Below are 7242 nucleotides of genomic sequence, written 5' to 3'. Positions count from 1 at the left end.
TTTTTTACCGTTTTTTACCGTTTACGTTACCGTTTCTTTACCGTTCTTTACTGTTTCTTTACCGTTTACGTTACCGTTTCTTTACCGTTTACATTACAGTTTTTTTTTACCGTTTCATACCGTTTTTTACCGTTTACGTTACCGTTTCTTTACCGTTCATTCCCGTTATTTTACCGTTTCATCACCGTTTCATACCGTTTTTTACCGTTTACGTTACCGTTTGTTTACCGTTCTTTACCTTTTACGTTACCGTTTTTGTAGCTGTTTTTTTACAAAATGTAACAAAGATATTCAATTGGTGGTCTCGGTGCCAGAGAATTGTTCAACTTTTATCATCGCTGTAGTTTCACGAATCGTTAGCGCAAAGCGGCATGATGTCTGAGGATAGCATAGCTGCATTGTGCTGGATGTATCTTTTTCATTAAGTGAGCTCTGATTTCATGGATGCACAGTTGCAAAATGCACATGTGTGGGATTTTTTTCTTCTTGGCTGGTCGTTCCAACGATCAACTCTCAGTCTTGAGCAGACATCTCGTGTGTCGAGACGTATTGTACCTTTGTGGTATATAGTTATATTTCTTTGATTTTACAAAGACATACAGAAAGAGTAAGTAATCCAGAAATAAATTTATATTTATTTTTTTATTTATTAATATTATTTTTTAATATATTATACTGTAAAATTTAGAAGATGAAAGCGACACCTGACCAGTTAAATAAAAATTGGGACGAATATTACGGTCCGATTGATGGAGTGCGGCCGCAGGATTACTTAACAGAGGGAGTGTATATTGCATTAAATTGGTGTTTCTGCTTAAAAAATCTGACACAACAAAATGTATACATCCAAAACGGACGATTCAGAAGGAGAAAAATGTGTGAAAATTGTTTTAATATCGAACAGCCAAACAATTATGAATTAATACACACAAAACATACCATTCATCATCGAAGCACGTATACATTACACATATCGTTATTTTGTGTACGTTGCAATGAACAAATTGTGACAAATGTCGGAAAGGCGATTGAATGCCGTGAGTGCATTGAGGAATGTCTGCTCAATAGAGCAAGCATCATCAATGCACGCGAAATCATTGTTTACAAACGTTACTAAAAATTTTGTGGAAAAAAACACTTATTTAATCAGTTATTTTAATAAAATTATGCCGCGAAAAAACGCCCGCAGATCGGGTAAAATGAAAATATTTAATTGGTGGTCTCAGCACCCGGAGAGAGTTGTAAACCTTTATAAATAAACATTTTTTTAATGTATTAATGTTTCTCTTTTTATTTTCCATCAAAGTATCTACATAGGTACGCATACATTAGAGAAATTTTTTTTCGCATAGCATGTGTCACATTCTAGTTCTTGCGCATCTAATTGTCGAATGCATACGTTTGCAAAATCTTGTCGCGGGGACACAGGGTACGTGCTCATTAGTAATAAGAATATCATGTATCACATTCTAGTGACGCGAAATGCGCGGGGCGGCGCGGACGGCGCGGATGGCGCAAAAACCGGCCGCGAAAACCGCCGCAAAATCCGCCGCGGAAACCGCCGCAAAATCCGCCGCGAAAAACGTCACGAACAAAACCGCCGCGAAAACCGCCGCAGATCGGTAAAATGATTTATCGAACTCAGATATCTTGTTTCACATTTTCTGCGAATCTTACTGTCGCACGTGTTCATTTGTAATAATAATAATAATATCATGTTTCACATTTTCTGCACATCTAACTGTCGACTGCAAATCAATGTGTCAGCACAAAAATGCTTAGATGAAAATTAGGTGAGCTAATTGTCGAATGCATACGTTTGCAGAATATTAGAGTTTGCAGCTGTGACTAAAAAATCACGCTGCGAAATGCGCTGGCGGCGCGGGGCGGCGCAAAAACCGGCCGCGAAAACCGCCGCAAAATCCACCGCGGAAACCGCCGCGGAAACCGCCGCGAAAACCGCCGCAGATCGGTAAAATGATCTATCGGAAGCAGATAAAAAAATTATATCGGTAATTACCGATCATCAATATTATGTAAAGATGATAGTAAAAATTATGTAAAGAATATATATGTTGGTAAAAAATTAAATGTTGGTATATAATATCGGTAATAAATTAACGATCGTTGGTATTATCTGTAATTATATGTTGGTAAAAATTATGTAATTAAATGTTATATAATATCGGTAAAAATTACCGACCGCCGGTAACATGCCCTCCTCCAATTACCGACTGCTGATACCCCCCTCCCACGGTGACGTCATACCCCCCGTGACGTCATACCCCCCTCGCCCGCGGTACCCCCCGCCCCTCACCCCCCCTCGGAGGACCTGAGTTAGAACCGGCCTATAATACCTACTGGGGGGATGGGAGATACGCCGGAGGTCCGAGCCGTCAGGGCTGGCGGGATAAACTACTCATGAATATTACACCCATCGATGTAGTAGAGGGAGAGACCACCAGGTCACCGGTGGCCTCGGGGCTCACAGGTTCGGCTGTGGCCCCACGTGAATCTGCAGCTGCAGATTCGCGAGAGGACAGGGAGGAGGGCGTGCCAATTACCAGCCGCCCTCAAACAGAAGCCGACATTATGTCGGCAAGCGGGGGCGAGAGGGGGGGGATGGGGTGCCCGTCGAGGCCTCCTCCTCCTTCGCGCGGCCCCTCGACTTGGTGGAACGGCGAACGAAATCCGCATCTCGTGGGCGTACGGCTGCCTCCCCTGTAGGCGGAGAGCCCGGCGAGGCCTTAGCCTCCACGTCGGCGGAGGGCCGGGGCGGCGGGGATATTGAGGGCAGCCGAACCAGGTCGCCGTCCACGTCTCCGGCGCGCCGGCGTTCAGACAGAATCGCGGGTGGGCGGTCGGGTGCTCGATCCAGAAATGGGTTCAGCGCGCTGGTCGTCCAGAGCGACAGACTGGAGAAGGAGGAGGGGGACGAGGCACTGGCGGCAGAAATAGCGGATCCTTCCGTCAGGCCTTCGTCCCAGAAGGCCCTCCAAGTGGAGAGAGAGATTGGGATACTCCACGGCCTTCGGTCGCAACAGACAGCCGAGGTCTCGTCCATGGCGCTAAGAGCCACGGACGAGATTAAAAAGGTCGCGGAGAAGTCCCGAAACCTAAATGGGGCCTACAGGGGGACCCTCTGGAGCGCGGCGGCCAGGATGGCCGCGTGCAGCCTCGCCCTAGTACAAAGGACCAGCAATGCCGACGAATCTGGCACGGGCGAGGCTGCGAGGTGGGAAGTGGCGGCAGACGCGGAGGAGCGCCTTAGGGCGGAGGGCGCGCTGCTCCGCATAAAAGTCGACCACCTCACGAGAGAGCTGGAGAGGACCCGCCATGGAGGTGGACGGGGCTGAGAGCAATAGCTCTAAGACGTGGCTGCGGGGGGATCCCAACAGTAGGGACTCCTCCGCAGAACAAAAAAGGAAGAGGACGGGACACGTGGAGAAGGACTTACCGCCCTCTCCCGTTGGTACCAAAAAGAAGAGGGTAGCCCGGCGCCTCCCCTCCACTTCTAGCGACGAGGAGAGGACGACAGGATGGGTTGCCGGGCCCGTTGAGCCCATACTCCCGACTCCCGAGGAGGCGCAGATTGGGAGAAGGTGCTAGAAGGAGGTGGCGCGCGACGTTGCGGGGGGAACACTCCCCCCCCCGGGAAGCGCCCCTCCCCCACAGGCGCGCGACGGGGTCGGCGAAGGAGCCAACCGGCCCTCTAAGCGCCGGAAAAATAAGGCTGCGGCGGTGATGACGGCCAACGGGGGGACTCCCCCGCAGACGAGGTCGAGTGACGAGCGGAGGACTCGCCCGGATAGAGGACGAGCCTGCGCAACGTCAGGAACGACCAGCGGGGAACTAGAGGCCTTGGTAACGGCCCTAGTTCCTCGCATTGTTGAGGTCCTGCGGGCCGAGCTCTTCGAACTGGCCGGGGGGCAGCCCGCGAGACCACAAAAAGCCTCCCAAAAAGGGAGGAGTGGGGCGGCTGCGGGGGGTGAAACGTGCGGCGTCTTTCCGGCCTCCCAGCACCTGCCTCGATCCCCGGCGACCTCCGCCCCCGATAATGGAAGGGGAAGGAAGTCGGGGAAGAAGAAGAAGAAGGAAGAGAAAAAGGCGGAGCGGCGGGGGCGGTCAGCAGTCTCATAAGGAGACGGTCGCCCCCTGCTGCTCCTGTGGAGGAAGCAGGCCCCCCTCGGAACAAGGCTGCGACATCGCAGTCCTCGGGGGCCCACGATCACTCCCCTCCTCCCATGGCCGGGTGAGAATCCTGGACCCGGATGGTGGGGAGGAGGAAGAAGCAGGGAGGAAGGAGGTCCTAACTGACCTCCAAACCTGCCCCCCAAAAGCCGCGACCGAAGCAAGGCGCCGCGACCAAGGGGGCAACAAGGACCGGAAGAACTCCCGAGGCGCGGGGGGCGGGAATAAACCCGCCCTCCCCAAGGCTCCTCGCGCCGCCGCGGTTACGGTGAGCTGCCCTGCTGGCGGCTACGCCGACGTGATGCGGCGGGCGAGGAGCCAAATAAACTTGGAAGAATTAGGGATCGGGGATCTCAGGACCAGAAGGGCTGTCACTGGAGCGCTGGTCCTCAAGATCCCCGATCCCGAAGGACACGCCAGAGCGGACGCCCTGGTTAACAGAATGTCGGCTCTCTTCGCCGACAAAAGGGACGTGCGGATAGCGCGTCCCACGAAGAGGGCCGACATTCGGATCCGGGACCTGGACGACGCAGCCACCGTGGAGGACGTAATCTCCGCGGTGGCGGTCGCCGGTGTCTGCGGGCCCGGAGAAATTAAGGCCGGGGAGATCCGCTCTGGACCCGACCGCATGGGGACGCTCTGGTTACGGTGTCCCCTTGCGATCGCGAAAAAGATTGCGGACGAAAGACGCATACGCGTTGGGTGGTCCTCCGTCCGCGTGGAGGCCCTGAGCAGCCGTCCCCTCCAGTGCTTCAAATGTCTGGAGTGGGGCCACGTCAAGGCCTCCTGCAGGAGTAAGGCTGACCGCAGTGGTCTATGCTACCACTGCGGATCGGCCGGCCACAGGGCCGCGGCGTGCGACGCACCGGCGACATGTCCGGTGTGCCGCGACGCCGGGCGGCCCTGTGGCCATAAAGTGGGAGGCCCCGCTTGTCAAATGGCTAGGCGGGGCAAGGGGGGAAAGAGTGCGAGGAGGAGGCGCAAAGCCTCCAACATCCCTCCCACCCCACCTTTAGGGAAGGAAAAGGAGCCTCCCTCTTACTAGAGGGGAAGGCTCCAGTAGCTGAGACTCCGGTCTCTCCGGAGGACCCTGCCCCAAAGGAGCAAAGGGTACCGCCGGGGGCCGGGGCCAGTAAAAGGATTGCATCGCGGGAGAGGGAAAACCCAGTCGAGGGCCCCTTTCACGCGAAAAAGATAGGGGAGGACCTGGAGGATTGCGGAGCTAAGCCATAATGGCTACCCGCCTCCTCCAGGCGAATCTCAACCGCGCTCACGGGGCTCAAGATCTGTTCATGCAGTCCCTCCGCGAGCACGGTTGTGAATTGGGGATCGCCTCCGAGCCTTACTCCGTTTCCGGGAGTCACTCAGCCATAATGGGTGACGTTGCGGGGCGGAGTGGTAAGTGCTCGGTGGCGATCTACCATCAGGAAGGGGAAGCCTCTCCTCCAATCTCCCTTGTGGAGAGCGGGGGAGGCTACGTCGCGGTCGAGTGGGGGGCCCTAGATGTGGTCGGGATTTACGCTCCATTCTCGTGAGACCTCGCCCACTTTGAGCGCCTTCTGGACCGGCTGGGGGACCTCATGTCGAGGCGTCCCCAAAGGCCGGTCCTGGTGGACGGGAACTTCAATGCCAAGTCGGCGTTGTGGGGGTCCTCGGTCGGGTGTCGAAGGGGCGAGGTAATGGAAGAATGGGTCGCGTCTCACGGCCTCTGTGTAATCAACAGGGGCCGGAGGAGCACCTTCATCTGGCCGCGGGGGAGATCAGTGATCGACGTCACTCTAGCATCTCCCCAGGCGGCCCGACTAATTCAGCATTAGCGGGTGGTGACCAGGGGTGAAAACCTTTCGGACAACAGATATATTGTGGTCCGATTGGTCGCAACCCCCGAGGAGGTGCTCCTGAGACGCGGCCAGAAGGGTGCCCAACCACCAAAATGGGCCCTCTGTAAACTCGACCGCGACAGGTTAGCAGCCGCCCTAACGGCGGCTACATGGGCGGACCCGGGCCGCCATTAAGGCTAAGGTGGCAGGAATCGTGGGCATGATGACGGTGGCCTGTGATGCCGCCATGCCCCGATCCCGGCCGCATCCCCGCCGGTCCGTGTACTGGTGGTCGGCGGAGATCGCCGAACTTCAGCGCTCCGCCGGCCGAGCCAGAAGAGAAATGGACCGGCGGGGAAGAAATAGTGAAGGAAGGATGGCCGCTGAGGGGGCGTACCGCAAAAAGCGGGTCGCCCTTGAAGCGGCCATCTTTACGGCCAAGACCCGTACCTTTTTTTTTTTTTTTTTTTAAGCCAGGGGAAATGCTTTACGCATACCCACGGTCTCCGGGGGGAGACCGCGGGTTATGTGGGGCTCCTCCCCCGCCGAGAGAGTTCGACGGGGGCTCTACCCACTAAAACCCCTGACGGATCCGTCCTCAGCGGTCATCAGGGGGTCCGCGGGGACCAGTTGCGTATAATTTCCACGGACCCTCCTCCGCGGTCCTAAGGACCCCTCCCGGACCGGGGGCCCCTAGCAGGACGGTTATCTCCTCGGAGAGGACCGACTCGTCAATACCGACGAGCCGGACCACCCCCCACCTCCTCGGCCTTGCCACAGTGGCCCCGGGGAGCGACGCCCGGATCCTTTCGGCCAGGACGCCGGCTCCTTGGTCCCTCCCATCCCTATCGGGGCCGGCCAGCCCCAAGAGGAGGCCGCCATTTGCGGCCCTCCTCGCGAAGGCAGGCCTCACCCCGATATCCCCCAAGGGGAGCTCGCGCACTCGGCGGAGGGCCTCGGCATACGTGAGGCCCTCCCCTCCCCCAATAAATCACCCCCGGTCGCGCTCCTCCTGAGCAGCGGCGCGGTGCGACCCAACACCGCGCGGCCTCCCTCCCGGGCCGCTATGATTGTAGGGTGCGTCCCCGCGCACTCCCCAAGCGACCCGTATGGGAGAAGGGGGGCCGGTGGGGGCGGAAGATTCCGCCCGGCACCGGCCCCCCTCGACGCCGGCCTGATGTTCGGCCGGCGCCGTGGCCCCGGTCTAGGTGGTCAGACCGGGGCCCTCTCC

The sequence above is a fragment of the Odontomachus brunneus genome, unplaced genomic scaffold, assembly GCF_010583005.1.
Source record: "Odontomachus brunneus isolate Ranch 3 - 2012 unplaced genomic scaffold, Obru_v1 Obru_scaffold_266, whole genome shotgun sequence".
NCBI lineage: Eukaryota > Metazoa > Arthropoda > Insecta > Hymenoptera > Formicidae > Odontomachus > Odontomachus brunneus.
Note: the sequence above shows the minus strand (reverse complement) of the source record.